The 22,094-nt window shown below is 39.8% G+C and overlaps 1 protein-coding gene across 2 annotated transcripts in view; it reads right to left on the reverse strand.

The window, feature by feature from the left end:
- Positions 1–21,787, reverse strand: part of RAF1 (Raf-1 proto-oncogene, serine/threonine kinase) — a 78,008-nt gene extending 56,221 nt beyond the window's left edge. Inside the window, exons 1-2 of one of the 2 annotated variants that reach the window (XM_027582244.2) lie at positions 21,459–21,787; positions 5,006–5,166 (exon numbers count right to left, since the gene is read on the reverse strand). The gene's annotated coding sequence lies outside the window, so the exon portion shown is untranslated. The remainder of the gene's footprint in view (positions 1–5,005; positions 5,167–21,458) is intronic. The other variant, XM_027582243.2, reaches the window with a different exon arrangement.
- Positions 21,788–22,094: the final 307 nt, after the last annotated feature.

The following is a 22,094-nucleotide window of genomic DNA, read 5'->3' on the forward strand; positions in this document are numbered from 1 at the left end:
AACATTTCTATCCTTAAGAAGTAAAAGTATGAAGAGCAGTCACTCAAAAAAATATCTGCTAAATAAATGAACAGCAGCAGCAATAATCTGATTGCTTACTACATTCTGAGGACCAAACTAAGCAATTACTTAAGAAGTAAGGAAAGGTACTGGGTTTGAAATCCAACTTTATGGGGCACCTGGGTGGCTCAGTCGTTGTGCATCTGCCTTCGGCTTGGGTCATGATCCCAGCCCCGCATCAGGCTCCCTGCTTGGCGGGAAGCCTGCTTCTCCCTCTCCCACTCCCCCTGCTTGTGCTCCCTCTCTTGCTGTCTCTCTATCAAATAAATAAATAAAATCTTTGGAAAAAAAAAAAGAAATCCAACTTTATTACTTATAGGCTTATCTAAACTTGGGCAACTTTTTTTTAATTTTTATTGTTATGTTAATCACCATATATTACATCATTAGTTTTTGATGTAGCGTTCCATGATTCATTGTTTGTGCATAACACCCAGTGCTAGGCAACTTACTTTTAAACTACCTGGGTCTCAGGTTCCTCAGCTATAAAACAAAACAGTAATAATCCAAACAGTACCAAATCACAGTGAAGAATAAGATAATGTATGTAAAGTACCTAGCTTAGCGTCTAGTACATAGCACTCTGAAAGTGAGCAAAAACTGTGCACCTCTTCTATTACAAATTTTTCAGGTGGGAAGCTGAACTTACTCAGTTTGGGGGGGTGGTATATTATGCTCACTAGCAAGCTTAAAAACTAGAGCATCATTTAGCGGCAGGTATGGAGGTTAACTTGAGACCTCTGAGAGTTTTAACTTCTGTTAACCCCTGAGAGTTTTAGTGAATTCAAGAACTCCCAGAAAATGAATACAGAATCTTGTGCATGTGTGCATTTACATCTTTCGGGGAGCATCCTTAGCTTTTTTTTTTTTTTAAGATTTTATTTATTTTTGAGAGAGAGTGTGTGTACAAGCAGAGGAAGAAGCAGGCAGAGGGAGAGGGAGAAGCAGGTTCCCTGCTGAGCAGGGAGCCGGGTGTGGGGCTCGATCCGAGGACGCTGGGATCATGACCCGAGCCAAAGGCAGACGCTTAACCATCTGAGCCACCCAGGAGCCCCGAGCATCCTTAGCTTCTATAGACAAAATACTGAAAGCACTGCATGATCCATAAGGAATCGAGTATCACTAGGAGAAGGATCAGCAGCAATTAGAAACCCTTTGACCAGCTCTTCCCTTTGCTCATTTCTATGACTTGCTGTTTTATATGCCAGTAACAGTTTTTAACAGCTCAAGTATATTTACCCATTATACTTTTATGGAGATTAACAAATGAGGTGGGGGATATATTACATATTATTTAGCTGTAGTAAAACTATACACTCTACTGCAAGTTAGAAATATTATAATAACGAGATACAAATGAGACAGAGCAGCACATCCTACAACAAAGAAAACTGAAACAATGGTGGGGAGAAGCTTATTTCAAGAAAAAAAGACACTTAACTATTACTCCTCTAAACTGTAAGTTCCCTGAAAGCAGGAACCAATCTTCAGCTCCTTCACCTAGCATGGGGTCTGGCAGAGTAGGTGCTCAAACATAAACTGAATAAATGAATAGATGAGCAGGTCAACCAATACTTGCTGACAAATTTAATTCACCTGGCAGCATACACTTTTACCTTATTTTCCTAAGTACAGGCTCCCAGATATTTGAAGTGAATTATAGGTGGTTTAGGGGTAAGCTGGGTGCTATTACTTAAAAGTTTGAGTTGCAAGTAACAGAAAACCCAACTCAAACTGCATGAATAAAAATAATTTACTGGGTCATTTAACTAACAAGACCAAAGGTAGAATGGCTTTAGGAAAGCCTGGTCCAAAGATACCACTAAAGATCTAGTTTCTTCTGCTTTCTTCTCTCTGCCTTCCTTGGTGTTTGTTTTGTTCTAAGGCTAGCACTCCCCCATGCCAAGCCATAAGTATCAGTGACTACAAGCAGATTCTGAGAGCTACAGGCATTCTCATCTAAGTCTAGGAGGTAAATTGCATTTCTCAAGGAAGCTCTCTGGAATGAGGAACTCCCTAACATGACTTTACATCTCATTGACCTTCAGAGAGTCACTGTGAGCAAATCATTACGTCCAAATGGCTGGGCTTTACTGATTGTTTTAAGCTAATCAAACTCTCCCCTAAACCTAAAGATGAGGTCAATGTCATTAAAACTAAATGGCTGTGGGGCACCAGAGTGTCTCAGTAAGTTAAAGCGTCCATCCAACTCCTGGTTTCAGCTCAGGTCACCTCGTGGGTCATGAGATGAGTCCCTCATCTGGCTCAGAAGGGAGTCTGCTTGAGATTCTCTCCCTTTGCTGCTTTTTCTCACTTGTGAGTGCGCAAGTGCACACGCTCTCTCAAATGAATAAATCTTAAAAAAAAAAAAAAACTGAATGGCTATGTAATAGGGAATAAGGGTTGACAGATCCTCAGAGAAAAATATGGGATACCGTTACATGAAGGGGGGTGTGTGAAAGAAACAAACAAGTGGTCTACTTCAGTAGTTTACAGGTGGCAATTACCGAAATCAAGGGATTAAAGGAGGGAATTCATAGAAATATCCTTAAACTGGCCTACTGGGCATATTCTTAAATGGTACAACCAAGGGGTGCCTGGGTGGCTCAGTTGATTGAGCATCTGCCTCCGGCTCAGGTCATGATCCTAGGGTCCTGGGATGGAGGGATCAGGCTCCCTGCTCAGCAGGGTGTCTGTTTTTTGTTTTTTTTTAAGATTTTATTTATTTTTTGACAGAGAGAGACACAGCGAGAGAGGGAACACAAGCAGGGGGAGTGGGAGAGGGAGAAGCAGGTTTCCCGGTGAGCAGGGAGCCCAATGCGGGCTCGATCCCAGGAGCCGAAGGCAGATGCTTAACAACTGAACCACCCAGGCGCCCCAGGGTGTCTGCTTCTCCCTCTGCCCCTCCTCCCACTCATGCTTGCACTCTCTTGCTCTCTCTCTGAAATAAATAAAATTTTAAAAATAAAAACAGTGTCTAGCATACAGCAGCAGGTCCTTAAGACATTTCCTGAATAACAAATGCTGGCAACTGGGTCCAGTGAGTGCTGAGTTCTATCAAATCATCAGTGCAGTCATTTATGAATCACACTATACTATACTAAGGGGCTATACTCTTAAGACTAGAACACTGACAATTGTGGAATTCTACAACTGTAAGAATATGCACAATACAACCGATGACTGGCAGTCAGCTAAAGTCATATGAGCTCATCATACAGACTCCAAAGAGACAAAAACCAGCTGTTAACACCCAACTGAAGTCATTATGGAATTCTATAATGCTGGACTTATTTCCAAAGTTTGATTTACCAGTGTTGTTTGGCATTTCTCTTCACAGTTGTTTTATTTTAAAAATAAAACCAAGCACCATTCTTGTTCACCTGCTCTGGCACATGGAATTAAACATTTCCACCTACACATATATCCAATTTGTTCACCTGCTCTGGCACACGGAATTAAACATTTCCACCTACACATATATCCAATTTGTTCACCTGCTCTGGCACACGGAATTAAACATTTCCACATACACACATATCCAATTTGTCCTAAATACACACCACTGAAATTAAAAAGTGGTTTTAAACCATAGTGCCCCTACTAAAGAAATGCAGAACTGTGTTTTTAAACATGCAGAAGATCACATAGAATGCAAAAGAATGTCTAGAAAAAGAAGGACTTCAGATGTGGGAGTGGGAAGAGTTCAGCTTAAAGAAAATACAATAATCCCCAAATATACTGGGTACATGTCCCAAAAAAACGAATGCTTTCTTAAGCATAACCATACAATGCTAGTTATAGTTTAGATTCTTGATGTTAATTTAACACGTTCTTCATATACATATGCTGTCAACCACAAAACCAACCATTCAGTAAAATTAAGGAGAAAAAATAAACAATTCCCAGAACATGCAAAAGCTAAAATTTGGGGAAGCTGATACATTTTCACATCATGCTTGCAAATGACTCTATAATCGGATAGCAGTCACTACTTTCCCTGTATTTGCTATGGTTCAAATAGCACAGGCCATTAACAGGAGTCCTAAGAATAATTCTTCTTCATTTTAGTAAAAGGATAAAACCAATTTTTCTGTGAATAAAAACAAGGGACTGTTGGGGCACCTGGGTGGCTCAGTCGTTAAGCGTCTGCCTTCGGCTCAGGTCATGATCCCAGGGTCTTGGGATCGAGCCCCACATCGGGCTCCCTGCTCTGCAGGAAGCCTGCTTCGCTTCTCCCTCTCCCACTCCTCCTGCTTGTGTTCCCTCTCTCACTGTGTCTCTCTCTGTCAAATAAATGAAATCAATCTTTAAAAAAAAAAAAAAACAAGGGACTGTTGAATGTCAACAGTTTAATCGGCTGGAAGCTAATCAGCTGATTTCTATAGCTCATCATATATTTCTCAAACTCCTTCTTGAATAATTAAAAAATACAGGAATGTTAAGAAAAACAACTTTTACAGTAAATTCATATTTTTTTTTAAATCAGGAATACGGGGCACCTGGGTGGCTCAGCTAGTTATAAGTATCTGCCTTCGGCTAAGGTCATGATCCCAGAGTCTCAGGATGGAGCCCCACATCAGGCTCCCTGCTCGGCAGAGCCTGCTTCTCCCCCTGCCCCTCACACTGCTCATGCTCTCTTGCGTGCTCTCTCTAATAAATAAATAAATAAAATCTTAAAAAAAAAAATAAAACCAGGAATACATTCCTGAGGGTTTCCATGAACACACACACCCGTATAGCCAATGAGTTTTCCACTATATGCTAAGTAGAAACGTCTGAAGACCGTTGCGTAAGTGATTTTCATCTCCTTACGCTTTCCAGAAATAAGATTAACTTTTTAAACATCTACACGTTGGTAAGGCAAGGTATAAGTTCTCTCCATAATATTGTACTTTTGACCTCAGGAAAGAAATCAAATGGCTATTAACAGTATAGTACCTACCACTCACCCCCCGTCCTTCTTCAGCTCTGTTGACGAAGGCAAAAAGCTGTACTATATTTCCAGAGAGTCTGCAGAGTTCTGAGAACTGATCCCACAATCCTCATGCCCCAATCTCCACAAAGCACCACGTAGCTGAGAAACCGGTTACAGCAGGTAACACTCTGGGTATGTAAACACGTTAAGGATCAAAATAAGAGAGTAGTAAATATAGGGGCCATACATGTTTGTGAAAAATTTTTAAGAAATCAAATTATTTCCTAGTACAATTCCTAATAAACTGTTTAGAAGTGATCTTAGAAAAAAACCTTGTATAATTTATTCTGATGCTCATAATCCAGGAGAACACCAAGTTGTGATAAAGGCATTTTAATTTTAAACTCAACACATTCATTTCAGCCTTCTCACCCTGTGGCCCAGCTCCAGCAATAATTTCAGCAAATTGCTGCATTCAGAGGTATTTCCAAAAATCAATAAATCATGCCAGATTAATAAAACATAAGTTAGAAAACAAAATAAACTTTTCAAAAGCCCTCTTGTTTTTGCATTTTGAGTTTAGCAGATGGTAAAAAAAATGTTTTGAAAACAAGATTATGTTTAAGGTGCAAGATTATTAGGGAGCAACACATACAAAGTACTTTTAAGTAGCCTCAGGACAAGTGAAATCTGAAAAGACTACAATTATGAAAATGTAACTACCAGTACCTAGGGTATAATTTTAAGTGATTTGAGTCCTTTGCTTCAAGGTCCATCTCCCACCTTAAAGCCTAATCTGAGGCATAAATGTTTGTCTGGAAATGCTACTCTACCAACTTCTGGAGATAGAGAACACTTCTCATTGATTATCTTATCACAGCTCCTCTCCTGAAAGTTGGGGTTAGATTCCTCTGACCCATGGTGAGAAAAAATTTTAACAATCCTGATTAACCAGGAAGCTTTTCAGGAGCATACAAGAATCAAAAAGTCAGAGCACCTGGATGGCTCAGTCAGTTAAGCATCTGCCCCTTCGGATCAGGTCAGGATCACGAGGGCTCTCTGCTCAGTGCGGAGTCCGGTTCTCCCTCTTCCTCTGTGCACATCTCCCCACCCCCCCAGCTCATGCTCACTCGCTCTCTCGCTCTCATCTCAAATAAATAAATAAAATTTTAGGGCGCCTGGGTGGCTCAGTCGTTAAGCGTCTGCCTTCGGCTCAGGTCATGATCCCAGGGTCCTGGGATCGAGCTTCATATCGGGCTCCCTGCTCGGCGGGAAGCCTGCTTCTCCCTCTCCCACTCCCCCTGCTTGTGTTCCCTCTCTTGTTGTGTCTCTCTCTGTCAAATAAATAAATAAAATTTAAAAAAAGAATCAAAAAGTCCTAAAACTTCTGCCTAAAAGAGTCAAGAAGCAGTTGGACAAATTCGGGGTTAAAGCTGACTTTGTTTTACCCTCTCCCTACCTCAGCCAAGCCAATGTGCCAAATAAATCTTACTATTGCCTTTCTGAGGAGAACACACTCACACACCCCAAACAATGTAAATACTTCATCCACATTTTAAATTTTCTTCTATAATAAGACATTCTGAAAAATCTCATTTTTTAGTTCTTCAAATACTTACATTTCACTTAAAAATATTAAAGTGGTAGAGCAAACATACCTAAAGCAGCCAGCATGTTGATGTAAAATGAGGTTTTAAGAACTTCCTAAGCAATCTACCTTAAAGCTACTTTCTGAGAACGTAGCAATGCATTCTGTAAGGTTGAGACTGATTTCAAAAAGTCTACTTCAAGAGAACTTACAATTTGACAAGCTTCACAGGTTATTCAGCTCTCCTCTCCATTACCTCAAAGGATTGTCAGACAGGCTAAAGCAGGTACTATTCCTATCTCTTTTTTAGATGAAAATGAAATTCAAAAGGCTTAGCCACAATTTAAAAGCAAAACAAAAAAATTTTCAAATCCTCAGACTGTAAATCCCAGCTCTATTACAACACACTGATTTAAAAAATAAAAAATACTTAGAGGTCCCTGGGTGGCTCAGTGGGTTAAGCATCTGCCTTCGGCTCAGGTGATGATCTCTAGGTCCTGGGATCGAGCCCCGTATCAGGCTCCCTGCTTAGCAGGAGGCCTGCTTCTCCCTCTCCCACTGCCCCTGCTTGTGTTCCCTCTTTCGCTGTCTCTGTCAAATAAATAATCTTTAAAAAAAAAAAAGAGAGAGAGAGAGAGAGAGAGAAAATAAGCCATGTACAACTTACAGTGACTTGATGCGTAAGAAAAATATAAAATATCCCAGCTCACTGCTCTTTAAGTAAAATACAGGTAAAAGTAGTTCTTTTAACACTATATGATATACAGTTATATTTGAAGTATATGTCAGTTTATATTTTAACCAGTAAACTAATTCAAGTATTCTAACACTTAAATATCTTTCTGATAGATCAGAAAATTAGAAAATAGACTGGGAATATAAAGCAGGAGAAATGGTAATAATGAAATAAACAAAGTAGTTCACAATTTTTAAAGCCACTAATAGCCATTCTGATCATAACACAATTCCAAAGATGTGTCTCTACTCAGCTTTAATTACTTAATTGTACAATGAAGCTTTATACTAAAAGCCAATAAATCATTTTAGGTATCTTCCCACTATGCTCACTTTTCAGAGAATTATCTATTACATAAAATTCCAAGCATCTTTTCAAATTTTTTTCGATATATTTTATTTATGTTTTTGACAGAGAAAGAGAGAGAGCACGCGTGCATGCAGGCACATGAGGGGGAGAGGCAGGCTCCCCTTGGAGCAGGGAGCCCGATGCAGGGCTCGATCCCAAGACCCTGGGATCATGGCCTGAGCTGAAGGCAGCTACTTAACCGACTGAACCACCCAGGCGCCCCAGGAATCTTTTTTAAAGACTTTATGTATTTACTTATTTATTGAGAGAGAGATGCGCAGGGGGAGGGGAAAAGGAAGGAGAGAGAGAATCTCAAGCGGACACCACGCCCCCGCAGAGGCCAACCTGGGGCTCAATCTCACTACCCTGAGATTATGACCTGAGCCGAAATCCAGAGTCGGACGCTTAACTGAGTCACCCATTCCAAGCATTTTAAACACTTTCATAAAAATTGGCAAAATTAGCACAGAAAACTTTCCAAAAAGAGAAGTCCCTCCATTAAGTGATAAATGTTTAAGATAAAGAATCAGGTGAATACCTCCAATCATTCTAAGCTTTAGATTAAAGGCTTCAGTGTAAACTCACAATCCTCACCCTGTGCTTGCATAAGCTGGGTATGCTTTACACGTAAGTGACAGGATGTTTGCTAGACGTTTATGAAACACTGGTTAGTGGAGAAAGAAAACATTTTAGAAAGAATTTTTCTAAAAGTGTTATTTTGAACTAAATCCCTACATCAAATATTGAAGAAAAGTGTTCACATATAAAGTATTAGCAAAATGATTATCATCTTACAGGAAAAAATAATAGAAATGTGTTACATTTAGGTCAACAAAAGTTAAGGGAAAAAAACCTCTTTTCAAAGGGGCTATCTCTGAGGGTTCTATGAAAAATAAGTACTTGGAGAGGAAAATTAGTTTAGGACCCAGATCATGCCTTCAATAACTTCAGAATTTAGTTTAAAACGTAATACAGGATTAGGAGGGGTCAATAATATAAGGCTTGTAAGAAGGAAATAAAACTACCATGGATCATAAAGAGAATTATGAAGTGGAAGGCATTCCCAGAATTCTAACAAAAACACTAAGTCTGCATCATACATAGGGGCTAAATTCTAGGGTGAAGATAGGGTGTAGGATGGAGTCGAAATTACCCTAGAAAATCCCTTTAATCTCTCCCTAAATAGATGGGCTGTATTTAGGGTATTTACTCTATGTCTCTTTCTTCCTCTTTAAAATGAAGATCATAATTTACCTGTATCATCAGGCTGTTGGGAAGATTAAATGAATTAAGGTCAGCTCTTAAAAGAACATGGCAGGCAGTAGTCAACAAGGTAAGCTATTATCTATAGGTCTTTTTTCGTTGTTTTTAATATATCTTTAGACAAAAAAGAATCATACTCAACTGTGCCGCAAACTATAAGGCTTGTGAGAACTGAGAATAACAAAATAGATCACTTTTTTCAAATGCAATAAAAATCTCTTAAGAATGTATACTCAGAATGAATAATGGTGGCTGAAATTGCCTGCACTATTAAAAAACTTTTTATTTTTTGGCAGAGTGAAAATGCAATTAAATACTTATATTTTAAAGTGCTTATAATGCAACTTCACTATTCATTTCTCCTTTAAGCTCATTCTTTTCTTCAGTCAAGCCTTGGCCCACCTGAGAGATCGGGTGATCAATGTTTCATGATTTCCCCAAGCTTCCTTTAGGAAGTGTTTTGTTCTTTTATCATTATTATCATTCAGTTGGTCACACAACACTGGAAAAAATCACCCTCACCCAGAGAAAGTTTCTGCTGACGGACATGCTCAAATACTTAAAAAAATCAAATGTCATTTCATCCAAGCTAGGAAATATGTCTAGTTTGGAAAAGGCTTAGGTTACAGTTTTCCAACCAGTCCAAAAGGGCACCCTGATGCACTGCAAGGTGGTATGTGTGTCAATATTTTGAGTTTCCTCACTCCTCTTTCTCAATTTCTGACCACAAACTGGCAACCTCATCAGATGACTGGGCAGCATAAAGGCACATGAGGAAATGTGACACTTTACCCTTCTAAAAGTTAGCAAGCCAAGGCTGCCCAAGTTTAGAAAAGATTCTTTTTTAAAAATACAAGTTAAAAATCAGCTAGTTCAAAACAATATATTAAAGCAATCAGCTCTACAGTAAAAGACCTCTAGGAACAATTTCATATTTAACTCTTGCCACAAATTAGTTTTTCATTATTTTTAATTTAAAGTCACTTTATCTTGAACTCTTTCAGCCCAAGTTTTACTTTTCATCTCCAAACCTGTCAGTTTCTTTATTTAGGCAGTAACTGCTAATTTTAAAATGAACAGACCCATTTACAAAGTATACCATTAACAAAAGTACCAAAATATACAATGCACAAATAAAATCTGGTTTAGGGATGAACATTCTCATGGCCAGGTAATAATGAGGTAGTAAGATGGCTGCACAAAGGTGAAGGAAGGGAAACAAAAACCACCCAGATATCTCAGCCTGCTAATACCTGGAAACACTGACTTAACCTTTTATCACTAAATTATTTATTTACTTAAAATTTTTTTAAATATAAGCTCTATGCCCAATGTGGGGCTTGAATTCACAAACCTGAGATCAAGAGCTGCATGCTCTACCAACTGAGCCAGCCAGGCAACCCCGTACCGCTAATTTCTATTCCACATAAAAAGCATGAATTTTAGTGGCAAACCTTGCATAATCAACAAGTAACTTAAAAAATAGCATTTTGCCTTCCTCAAGAATAAAGACATGAAATATAAAATAAATAAATCCACTATTCTGCACATTGGCACAGGCAGACACTGGAATTTATCCTTAAGATAGGAGGTAGTCCTTCATGTTTACAACTTGGCAGAACTATTTCAAGAAGTAACCATCTGATTCAGTCAAATCTCCTATCATTCCTTCCAGAGTCAATGGCTCTCATATAGAAAAGATATCCTTAGTCTTTAGTGGTATCCCCAAAGGCACCCACCTTGCTTGCTTTAAGAACTTTGTAGAATTACAAGAAGGCACCTGCAAAAATCTATAGCATCTTTTTTTTTCAGAAAATATTTTAAATCAACTTTTCAAGAATTTTCTTAAAACAAGGACATGTGCACAAGTTTTCCCTGTAATTAGACCATTAACTCATTAAAGCCCTAAATTATACCCAGATACTTTGCCACAGGATTAAAAAAAACATGAAAACGTAACCTATGTAATTATATACCAAAGTATGAACGCCTTAAGGAAAAGAACTATATTTCTTAAATCTTGTTATACTCCATCATCCAGTATAGTACACCTTACATAAAATTAGGTGCTCAAGTACCTGAATAAAATATTAATGGAGAAAAGACAGAATTACAATATTTATCTTAACCTTTTTTCATTGATACTAAATCACTATCTACCACATAAAAATATTAATATATAATCTAAGGAACCAGATGCTTTTGTATATACTGCAACCAGGCATAGAACTGAGAGGAAAAAAAGAATAAGGAGCACTATTCATTCAACAATTTCTAAGAATCTACTTTTAACTGCTAGCTGCTTTGAAGAATATAAAATTCAGACATTGCCCCTTGCCTTCCAGAAGCTTTTAAAGTAGAAGAAAACCATTTACCAAAACTGACTATGTGCTAGGCATTGTGCTAAGAACTTTCAGGATAACAAGCAGTCCTATAAAATGTGGCAGTCTTTTTTTTGGGGGGGGGGGGTGGTGACTTTTTTAAAGATTTATTTATTTGAAAGAGAGAGAGGGAATCTGAAGCTGACTCCTCACTGAACTCGATCTCACAACCCTGAGATCACGACCTAAGCCGAAACCAAGTCTGAAATTGGGAGTGTGGAAAGGTTACTTCTAGCTTGAGTGGAGAAAGAGGTGGACTGTTAAGGATGACTTCACCATAGTACCTGAACTAGAAGGGGTAGCATGTCAATAGATAGATGCAGAGTTAAGTAAAAGCCAAAGTGTATCCAGGGAGTAGAGAAGAGGAAAAGTTTGGAAACAAGTCTGACGAAGAACAGTACCGTCTTTTACTTTTTACACAACTTTGTTTTCCTTTTATTTTAAACCTTCATATTTAATAACTTTACAAACACACCCATTATAAATAGCAACCCCTCTCCATCCTCAGTACCCTCTAAAATTGTTACTCTGCTTTATTTTTTCTATAGCACCTAAATGTTTTTTAAAATCCCTTCTTTGCTTTACCCTTCCCTTTCTTCCCCCATCTAACCCGACCAAGTAACCTGTGTTAACAACCTCCTATTACTTTTTTGGTATTTTCTCCATGCTTATAATCCCATACAGATGTCATATGCACATGCATACATAGGTTTTTTGTAATAATTTATATTTTCCAATCTATTAGTTTTTTAAAAGATACACTAATTACAGGGGCACCTCAGTGGCTCAGCCCGCTAAAGCAACCAACTCTTGATTTTGGCTCAGGTCATGATTTCAGGGTCCTAGGACTGAGACCCGTGTGGGGCTCCACACTCAGCAAGGGGTCTGCTTCAAGATTCTCTCTCTCCCTCTGTCCCACCCCACCCCATCCCCCGCGCCATGCACAAGTGCTCTAAAAAAATCCTAAAAAAAAAAAAAAAAACCACTAATTACAGAATACATGTTAATGGGGGGGTCTAAATAATACAAAAGATAATAACCTATAGATGGCCCTTGCCAACATTTGTGGATATATGTATCTAACCTTTTCTATGCATAAATATACACTTGTAGGGGCGCCTGGGTGGCTCAGTCAGTTAAGCGTCTGCCTTCAGCTCAGGTCATGATCCCAGGGGTCTGGGATCGAGCCCCACATCGGGCTCCCAGCTCAGCAGAGAGCCTGCCTCTCTGCCTACTTGTACTCTATCTCTCTGTCAAATAAATAATAAAATCTTTAAAAATATATATATACACTTGTAAATATTTTTCTTTATAAAGATGAGATCTTTGTGTATTAATTTTTGCACTCTACTTTTCTCACTTAATAGATCCTATCTCACAGGATTAACTGAAATCATCTTTCTCTAGTTGACAGAATACACTTTAGAGTAAAAGGATATAGGGCATAAAGAAACTACACCAACTACATGTACTAGCTTCTCAAAAAAGTTTATTCTTTTCAAAAAAGAGGAGTCATTAGTTGTGTGATACCTCTTTGAAGAGCATTATGTACAAATATATTTGTGAAAAAAATCCATCAGATGCAAATATAGCGAACTTCTAAGTTTGTTTCCTCATTAGATTTAATTAGCAGTAAGAAAAAAGCCTAGCACCACTTCACATCCATTAGGATAGTTATCATTAAAAAGGGGAAAATAACAAGCGTTGACAAGGATGTAAAGAAACTGGAACCCTCATGTATTGCTGGTGGAAATGTAAAAAATGGTGCAGTTTCTGTGGAAAACAGTTTGGCAGTTCCTCAAAAAGTTAAAACCAAATTACCAAATGATCCAGCAATTCCACTCCTAGGCACACACTCAAAAGAATTGAAAGCAGAGACTCAAACAGATACTTGTAAACGAATATTCATAGCAGCATTATTCACAACAGCCAAAAGGTGGAAACAACCCAAGAATCCATCAACAGATGAATGGATAAACAAAATACCTTACACACACCCACACCCACAGGAATATTATTCATCCATAAAAAGGAATGAAATTTTGATAACATGGTACAATATGGATGGGCCTTGGAAAAACATTAAGTAAAATAAACCAGATGCAATATCACAAATTCTGTATGATTTTCCCTTATATGAGGTACTTGGAATGAGTGAATTCATAGAGAGAAAGTAGAATTTACCAAAGATAAATAGGAAGGAACGGCGAGTTTTGTTTAATGGGTACGGGTTCTGTTTGGAATGATAGAAATGTCTGGAAATAGGTATTGGTGATGGTTGCACAATGCTGTAAATGTACTTAATGCCACTTAACAGTACACTCAAATATGTTAAAATGGTAAATTTTATGTATAGCTTACCTGTCCCCCTCCAAAAAAGCCTAAGGGGCCCATTTCACACTGTCAGCTAAATATGAGTCATGAAGGTCATGCATGATCTCTACTCTCACAATTCACAATCACATTCTAATTCCAGTCCAGACTAACATGAAGGAAGGTAGAATATCACGTATCCCCTCACATCCTCTCTGGTTAAAACTCTCTTCCATGTATAAAGACTATGAACACAAAAGGAAATAGCCAGCATGACAAGAGTGCTTTGGGGCCAGTGAATCAGGGAGCTACTAAAGCAGGCAAATGTCCTCATGGAGCTAGCAATGAGAACCCAGAGCAATCTACAAATAATGCCCCATAGAGGGAGAGGATAAGCAAGATGACTCCTTCAACAGATATCCTAAATTACAAAGTTCTGAGTTTGAGTTTAGTAAGTATATCCTCTTAATAGCAAACATCGGTGTGTTTGTGATGGACAGTAGTAGGAAGGAACTAAGTCCACAGGTGATTAATCTCTGAATCTCCACTCATTCAGTTAATGTTCATTACATAATCAAGACAAAGTTTTAAGAACTGGAGATTTATGAACAAGAGTAAGATATGCCCCACCTGTAAGGAAGTTAAGTCTAGCCAGAGTTGTAGGATATCTATACAAAAAATTCAGTTCAATTAACACTACTTAGCAGTTTACACTCAACAAATTGGCTGCAATCAGGTATCAGCCATTATGCTAAACTCTGGGTAGTCAAAGATGATTAAGGTACAATCTTCTAAGCAAAGAAGTAAACAAATACTTTCATATATGTCACCATACATACATATAAAATCTATAGTGCATAGTACAAAAAAAGAAATCATTTAAGTTTAAATAGAAGGTCTTATAAAACCTAGTATTAAGTGTTGGAATGTAGACTCAACACCTTCACTGAAGCACACAAACATGGTCCCTCAGCCTCTCAAAGGGAAAGCTTTTTACAAATATCAATAAATAAGGAACTGCATATAGAGTAGGAAGCATTAATTTCAGTTTATGATCTAATGGGATAGTAAACTCAGAAATGATTACATGATAAAGGCCATAAGAAAAATAAATGCAAAGTTTAAAGGTGGGGCTCAAGGAAGGAAACAAAATAATGAGTGAGAACAGGAAAAAAAGATCAGGAAATGATATTTAGAAGATGGTGTTCAAAATGGCTCTTAAAAGAGGAAGATAAAAGTGAGGAAATTGTGTCAATCTCTCCTCATTAGATAAGGTAGTTGAAGGCAGGAACTTGCCTCATTCACCCTGCACTAAGCACACTAGCCCGCACCTACATAAGTGCTTAAAAAAAAAAAAAAGCCTTTGCATTCCACCAAAGATAGTATGAGGAATCTACATTAAGCAAGAGGTATGTTTAGTCTGGGGCGCCTGGGTGGTTCAGTTGTTAAGAGTCTGCCTTCGGCTCAGGTCATGATCCCAGGGTCCTGGGATGGAGCCCCGCATCAGGGTCTCCCCTCAGCGGGAAGCCTGCTTCTCCCTCTCCCACTCCCCCTGCTTGCGTTCCCTCTCTTGCTGTGTCTCTCTCTGTCAAATAAATAAATAAAATCTTTAAAAAAAAAAAAAGTATGTTTAGTGTGATAAGCAATGGAGACTCTTGGAAGTTTTGCGAACAGAAGGCCAGCACATCTACATTTGAATATTCTTGTTAACATTACAAAATAGGATACATAAAGAGCGCCTGGGTGGCTCAGTCGGTTCAGCGTCTACTCAGGTCGTGATACCCTGGGATCCAGCCCCATGCTGGGCTCTCTGCTCAGCAGGGAGCCTACTTCTCCCTCTCCCTCTAGCTCCCCCTGCTTGTGCGCTCACACATTCTCTGTCAAATAAAATCTTAAAAAAGATACATAAAACCCCATTATTTCCCTCCCTGAAAGAAAGCTGGGTAGCTGGGAAACAAAGGGGGAGGTAGAATTACCCTGCACAACTTTACTTACTCTTCCTAAATTTCTGTATCCTTTGAATTTTGTGCCATGCGAAACTATTATCTACTCAAAAAAATTAATAAAATTTAATTTTTAAGAATCCGCACAGTTAAGAGTGAATCTGACAGCAGTGTGGAGAAAGCACAACCATGGGAAGAAATAAGAAAAAAGTTCACTTCAGAGGTTCTAACAATAGTCAAGGCAAATAGTAAGAAAAGTCTGACGATCTGGAGAAAAAAGAAAACAGCTGAAAGAAGCTCAAAAATATAGTTGTCAATGGAATCTAACAGCTACTGAATGTTTGGGGTAACATAAAGATCCACACCATGAATACAATTAATTTTCTTAAATGCATTTTTCTATTATAAAAGCAACACATTCAGAGAATACAGAAAGTATAAAGAACATTATCCTTATTTCTACTGTTTAACCACTGTTAACATCTACATGTATTTTCTTCCTATGTGTAGGTTTTGAGATTTTTTTTTTTTAACATCTTGAGAGTAATTCACATACCATACAACTCACCCACTGGAAGTGTGTAATTCAATTTTATTATATTCAGAGTTGCGAATCCATCTCCACAATTTGAGAACATTTTTATCACTCCCAAAAAAAACCCCTATCACAGTCCCTACCCATTCCCCACTCCCTCCAGCCCCTGGCAACCACTAACCTACATTCTGTCTCTGTGAACTAGCTTATTCTGGACATTTCATACAAATGGAATCATACAATATGTGGTCTTTTATGACTGGCTTCTTTCATTTAATATAATGTTTGCAAGGTTTATATATGTTGGAGAATGTATCAGTACACCATTTCTTTATTACTGAACAATATTCCACTGTATTTTTTATACAACTGTAATCATTCCAGATACATAATTTTGTGTTCAGCATTTTCCATGTCATCAATGCTTCATATAATCTGTATTTAATGACAAGTACAGTGCCCCATCAAGTAGCTGTACCATCATTTACTTAATCATTTCACTATTGTTGGACATTTGAACTCTTTCCAGTCTTTTCTATTATAAACAAATTCTCTTAAATGCAAATGATAGCTCCTTTCTGAATGATCTTCTGGATCCAGAGAAATGCTTCTCATAGAAACTCTGAGCTTCCAGGGCGCCTAGGTGGCTCAGTCCTTAAGAGTCTGCCTTCAGCCCAGGTCATGATGATCCCAGGGTCCTGGGATTGAGCCTCGCATCGGGCTCCCTGCTCAGCGGGAAAGCCTGCTTCTCCCTCTCCCACTCCCCCTGCTTGTGTTCCCTCTCTTGCTGTGTCTTTCTCTGTCAAATAAATAAATAAAATCTTTTATTAAAAAAAAAGAGGGCGCCTGGGTGGCTCAGTTGGTTGGGCGACTGCCTTCGGCTCAGGTCATGATCCTGGAGAACCCGGATCGAGTCCCACATCGGGCTCCTTGCTCAGCGGGGAGTCTGCTTCTCCCTCTGACCCTCTTCCCTCTCGTGCTCTCTCTCTCATTCTCTCTCAAATAAATAAATAAAATCTTTAAAAAAAAATTTAAAAAAAAAAAAGAAAGAAAGAAACTCTGAGCTTCCTAATGAGATTTGCCACAGAGAACAAAAGTCGTATTCTTCCAGGGAAAATTCAGGATTTCATCTATCCCAAACCCAGGTAATGTACAGATGTTAAAAGCTATCCGTGGTTGAAAAGGATCCCTCAGAAATACCTAGATTAAGACCTGGATGGCTCAGTCGGTAGAGCATGCGACTCTTGATCTCGGGGTTGTAAATTCAAGCCCCATGTTGGGTATAGAGATTACTTTAAAAAAAAAAAAAAAAAAGGAATGAAAACTCAATTTTAAAGACATATTAACACAGTTAAACAATAACTAGCCTGACTCTTCCATCAGAAATGTACATGGATGGAAAAAAGTAAACACTGTCCAAATGTGATGCCTAGTATTAAGTAGCTTCAAAGAAATCAGACCACTTTTGTTTTCCATAGCAGGATTGTAGAAAATAGAAGATCTTGATTCCAACAGTAAAAATGTGCTTATGCTTGTTACTATATGACAATAAATGGAATCCAACAGGTAGAAAGAGGAGGAAGAGGACACCAGTAAAATCCACAAGGTCCTCACCAGCATTTAAACATACTGGGGGACCCCTAAAACAATGACTGTCATTGCCCGCTGCTTTCCATTCATTAACCAAAAATACCAACAATCTCAAAAATCACAAAGATTTTAAAATTTGAAACTAGCTTTAGGATTGTTAATCCCCACCCCTTAAACTCCCTTAGAATCTGGTCTAAAAATAAAACTATGTATCAAGTGTTCCTCAAGAAAAACTATGTACACTGATTGGAATGTGAAGCAATTAACACACTTTGTGAGTGATTTGCCAAAGAGACTTGAGATAGCCTGGGCCAAAACCAATAACAAAGAAACAACACCCACTTGACATTTTCCTTGGTTAAAAACTGAGATTTTAGGAGCAATTTTAGGAGAAAGGCTAAAAGCTCTGAAGTTAACCACGAAAATCATTGAGAGCTACACAAGTATTCTGGGTGAAATGGAGGAACAAAATGATTCAGCCACTGTAAAATGAAAGATGAAAACTTTAATACAAAATTAAGGAATTTTTACTCCATTTTTTAAAAAAAAATTTTTAAAGAATTTATTTGACACAGAGAGACAGTGAGAGAGGGAATACAAGAGGGGGAGTGGGAGGGGGAGAAGCAGGCTTCCCGCTGAGAAGGGAGCCGGATGGGGGGTTCGATCCCAGGACCCTGGGACCTGAGCCTAAGGCAGAGGCTTAACGACTGAGCCACCCAGGCACCCCAAATTTTTACTCCACTTTTAAGGCAATAAAATACCCAACCATTACTATCATGAAGATGATAGGCAAGGTAGTTTAGCCCTATACCAGAAATACTAACTAAATTGTAACACAAACATCTAGTGTTACATTTAGCACCTAGTCAATTTAGCAAACAGGAATTCTTAACCATCCATACACACACACACACACACACACACACACACACACACACACGATGACAACTTCTAACTCTATACAACCTCATCGTAAATAAACCCAGTGTTCCTTGGTTTTCCAATTAACTTAGTCAAGGTGAGCAATTTTCCAACTACAGTTTTAAGAAATGACTTCCATGACCTGTACAATTTGAAAAACAAAAAACCTTTGCAAGCTTGATTCTGTGGTTTCATAAACCCCCTACTGTCACACAGTCCACTGCCTTTCAAAAGCAATATTTAAAATTCTCTTCTGCAAGTCAACATTAAGGCATGCTGTTTGGCTAACAAGCTCCTCCCAAGACCAGGATTATTATGTATGGCCTATTATGTTCCTAACATGCAAACAAAAGCATTCCCTCATATAACATTTTTCTATTTTTAAGCAGGTTACTAAAAAAGTTTTATGTGAAATTAAAATGTAGTAGAATCATACATCTACTACTAACAAACTACTTGAAATAGAAATTTAAAGTTATTATTGTATTTTCCATTTAATAAGTAACCTAGTACTTCTGGAAAACTCAAATTTAACTTCCAAGAAGTTGTTGTTTAATCTTCAGAGCAAACCACCTACTTTGGATTTCACAAATGGCATGTTTTAAACTAAACACAACTAGTTTCAGAGCAGTTGTAATACAATACTTGATGTTTAATCATTCTCCATTTCATCTTTTAGCTCCTTTTCATCACAAATGACCAGCTTAATCTGTTTCCCTGTTTTCTTCTGCTAACCCAAATCCCTTAAAATATGTTCTAATGTATTTCACTCAAGCCTTCTACTTTGAAGGCTTACACTTTTCAAATACTGACAAAAGTTTTAACAAGGCTAAGCAACCCCGCTTCAATTTTTAATCACAAACACCACATACCTAAAAGATAAGCTTTTCCATCAGAAACACTAACAGGTCTATTTTCCCAAGTATCCAGTGTTCAACTGGGTCAAATGTTTCTGTTGCATTTTAAACAGCTTAGCCCTTGAAGTGATAAGGGTGAAAACAAGCCAAAAGTATCTTAATGTTCTTCAGTGGCTATAACCATCACAACCCAAGAAAAACTCAGGAACTGCTAGCTGAAGTCTGTTAAGACCATAATAATCACTTTAGCATAAGCATTAATCACGACAATACAGCAATTTGGGGTAAATTATGTTTATAGAGCTAAAGACTTTTTAACAAAATTGTAAACCACAGAATCAATGCAAAGAAAGTTCACTATATACAACACACTTAATAAATTAAAATACTTTCAGCTGTTTCATATAATCTCCCAATTTCTACATGACCCGGCAGCGTGGTTTTTATTGCCAACAACCATTTAAAATGCAGTATTAGCAGCGTGCACTACATGCATAAAGTCAACATTCTGGTGAGCAAGTAAAACCCTAGAAAAATCTTTTACAACAACACCTAGGAATATGAAGTTCAGTTCATTCACCACTGTGTAAGTGCAAAACATCTGACGTAAAGCACTTATCAAAAATGTTCTTAAATGGGTTTAACACAGTAAATTTTTTCAATTACTATCAGCTTCAACATCATCAAGGGGGAAATTAGTTATCAGCAAGAAAAGATTAGAATATTCATTTAAAATAATCCAAATTAAATCAACTAGTTCACTCTCTCTACAATAAAGATCCTTCACAACTTTTTAGACCCTCATCTCTCACCATTTCCTTCCTGCACCCAAATGCATCCCAACTCCTGCATGTCCCAATGCCTTTGTACCAGCGGTTCCTTCAGCTTATAATGCTCTCCCCTCCTCCTCACCTGGTAAGCACTTAACTCATCGGTCCAAAACTGGCCGCCAAAGTTCCCTCCAGTGTTCAAGCTTCCTCAACTCCCCCAGGCAAAACTAGCTGTTCCAAATTCCCACAACACTTTGGTAAGTCCATCCTTATCGTAGCGCATTGTCTTCACGCCTTGGTGGAAAGAAAGAAGAGCAGGTTCCCTCCGCTTAGCCCACAGAGGACGAAGTAGGCAGAAATACTCCATGAACATGAGCTGAATTCGTCCCTACTTAGATTAAACGACCCTCTAGAACCTGGTCACATCTCAAGGAGACATAGGGGATCCAACATTCTTCCCACCAGAGAAATGAATACCAGAGGGCACACCCAGAGCCCAGAAAAGAGAACAATGAATGAACACAGCCTCCTCTCCTCTCATGATGTCCAAACTCCTCTTTCTGGGCATCGACTAGCTCTGCAGAACCTCTGCAGCTGCAGAACCGAAGCGTCCTGGCGGCTCTCACTTTACACAAAAGACAGCCTTGGATCTTCATTCTAAAGCATCCCAGGGCCAAACCTCAGTATACGCATTCCAAACCTTTCATTAGTAACCCACAGAGTCCCGAAACCCAAGGCGAGGCCCCTATGCCTTTGTGGTGGGGCACTGACCCACTTCCTCCTTTCGTCCCCGATTCTTCTCGTCCTCCCTGTAAGGGTGTCTCTTGAGTGACGGACTCTGAGATAAAATGCAAGACCGGGACCCCCTCCGCGACCCGAAAGAAATTAGTCCACCTGAATGACAACATAGATACGGGGCAATTCTGGGCAGATTTTCCCATTGCCAAAATATAAGAAATGTGCACCGAGTACAGGGGTGGCGCTAGCACATTTCCCCGAAACACAAGGAAATTTGAGTGAGAATGTGGAAACTCGGCTGGCCGGCCATGACACCGGGCCCCAGGGCTCCCGCCCGCCCAGGGCCACCCGAGGTGACAGCGGCCTGGCCCGGGCCCTCACCCGGCAGCCGCGGGGTCGCTCCATCAACGCCGCCCAGGCCCGGACGCCGGGGAACTCTGCCCCTTCAGCCCCGCCGCCCGGATCCCCCGACAGCCAGGGCCGGCCCTGCCGCCTACCTGAAGGAGTCGAGCCGCCTCCGTGTCCCGTCGTCCGGCGGCGGCGTCTAGTCCGCTCCTCCTCCCCGCGGCGGGTGAGGGAGCGGGAGGCGGTCACATTCGGCGCGTCCCTAGCCCAGGGGACGGAGCCCCGGGCAGTCCCCGCATCGTCGCACTCGCGCTCCGCGCCTCGGGGCACACGCCCCAAAGCCGGGCCAGCTGGCCCTCTTCCGGGCCCAAGGAGAGCGGCAGGAAAGCCTTCCCGTCTTACGCTCGTCCTCGTCTTACTCCCGCCATCTAAGATGGCGGCCCCAACGCCCGCGACGAAGAGACTCTCGGGCGGCCCCGGCAAACGAGCCCTCCACTCGGTGCTCCTCCTCCCGACCTGCGGCGCCACCGGCTCTCTGCTTCTGCGCGAACCCTCCTGGCAGCGGACTTCAAACTTCGTTCGGGCATCTATCACTCTAGCCTGAACTCAGGCCCCGCCCCCGGGGGGAGGGCGTGGCTTCGTGATGTCGACGGTCGCCATTTCGGAGCCGTGGAGACTATGGGACCGGTGTTGGCCGGCGCCCGGCAGAGAGGGTCGGCCGTCAACAACGGCCAGGGTTCGCGGCGAGGGGAACGCAAGCCTGCCAGCATCACAAGGCCCGAAGATAA

This window comes from Zalophus californianus, chromosome 1 (assembly GCF_009762305.2).
Source record: "Zalophus californianus isolate mZalCal1 chromosome 1, mZalCal1.pri.v2, whole genome shotgun sequence".
In the NCBI taxonomy this organism is placed as follows: Eukaryota; Metazoa; Chordata; class Mammalia; order Carnivora; family Otariidae; genus Zalophus; species Zalophus californianus.